Raw genomic sequence first — 1,883 nt, 5'->3', positions numbered from 1 at the left:
TTCAATCAATAATATCTCAAAGTATACTAATTTGTTGATAATGATTCCAAATCTAGGTGAAAGATGACGTTTTGATACACTAAATACACTCAAGATAGTTCAAATTTTGATTACAAGAAGTTTTGGGAACTTGAGTTTTAGCCATGGTGTAACGCCCCGTTTCTGAGCACGTTATAACTTAGAACAATTCTGGGATAATTTGTTTTTCTTAAAACTATTGCTAAATCATATCACTCTTTAAATAAATCCTAAAAACTCCATTCATTTATCTCCAAGGAGAATCATCATAAATATCAAATGCGGAAGCAAGAATCGAACCTAACATCATAACATTAATCATAATTCAGTGCTTACATCTCGAGAATATAAATTTCTCAACATTTCTTAATAAATAACATAAGTTCTCAACTAACATTAACCTTAAATAGGGTTCAGAATTCGAAGTAGTAGAATTTAAATACATGAGCTATATAACATACATTCAACTAATCATACAACTCATCATTCACTTTGCTAAGTGTCATTTCATGTCTCATTCATCCTCGTTTCTACTACAATCTCCATTTAGAACGTTTGAATATTCCAGGAGCAAAGCCCAAGTTAGATGATGAATCATTTAAGTAAGGGGAAACAAAACATTTAATGCTCATGTATGTATGCAATGCACATAACATCATAACTCTCATGTTTGTGTTGGAAATGTATGCCCTAAAGACACGTTTTGTTTAATTTATGGTAATGATGTTTCTTTTATTCAGTTTATGGCACATATATTATTTGCATTTAATTGTTGGAAAGGTGTCCATGCTATCAAGTAAGTGATTCATGTGATGGGTCGTTCTTCACAGTTAGGCATGAATCATGGGTACTTAATAAGCAAGAAAATATAACTCTTGATCTTTTGATAGAACTGGGCATTCTATCATGATAAGATCATTGTGCAATAGATCCTAATGGAGGATGGCTTGCCTTAGCCAGTAAACAGTCCGTTTACTCTAATTGTACAAGCGCATTTGGAATGCGTAGAGTGGACCTGTGATAGAAGCTAATGACAAAGTACTAATTATCATGGAGCTAGTCTATCACTGCTACTACGTGGACGAGTACTCTAATACTTGAGTATTAGTTGGTGGTCTAGTGAACCTAGATCTATATTCTTGGATTCATTGTAAGTGAGGTCTATCAAAGATCAATATCTTTTTGAGTTGGGAGTATGGTTTCTAATTAGCTAAGACAGACTATTACAAGATAGTTTCTGTGATTCACCCCCTTGTGATTGTCCAAGAATAATCGAATAATCCAGGGCCCTGGGAACGTGACTTAAGAGTGTGTGCTTCTGGGTAGCTCCCAGTGATAAGCAAGTACATTCGAGTAAGTCACGGATTATTGGACTAGTGATCTAAGGATGGTAGAAGTCATTTAGAAAGGTGTTAGTACATTATTCCTTTCTAAATGATGGGTGTTACGCAGAGGGGTATTTTCGTCATTACACTAGTAGGTCAAAGACATGGCATATGCAAAATTATTCGTGGGGTCAGTGTTACCATATGGTGATAGTTGGAACACTTAGAATGACAAAAATATAGCTACTAGGTAGCAGGGATATTTTGGTCATTTTAGCAGCCGTGAATAATTTGTCTTTTGGTCCCCGGGGTAGCTCGATGTAACTCATGTATTTTTAATACATTTGGCTTGTTGGATGAATTACATTAAGAGAGAGTTATTTTATTTAGAATGGTCCATTGGGCTAAAATAAAATAATAGTTCATTAGGGTTTTAATTAATTAATTGGGCTAACCCAATTAGAAAATTAATTAAAAGATCTTGGCCCATTAGGGTTTGGCCCACTAGGGTTTTAACCCTAGGGTTCTCCCTATATATAT

Source organism: Diospyros lotus, unplaced genomic scaffold (genome assembly GCF_014633365.1).
Source record: "Diospyros lotus cultivar Yz01 unplaced genomic scaffold, ASM1463336v1 tig00011006, whole genome shotgun sequence".
Lineage (NCBI taxonomy): Eukaryota > Viridiplantae > Streptophyta > Magnoliopsida > Ericales > Ebenaceae > Diospyros > Diospyros lotus.
The sequence above is the reverse complement of the archived record's forward strand: the minus strand, read 5'-3'. Positions refer to the sequence as shown.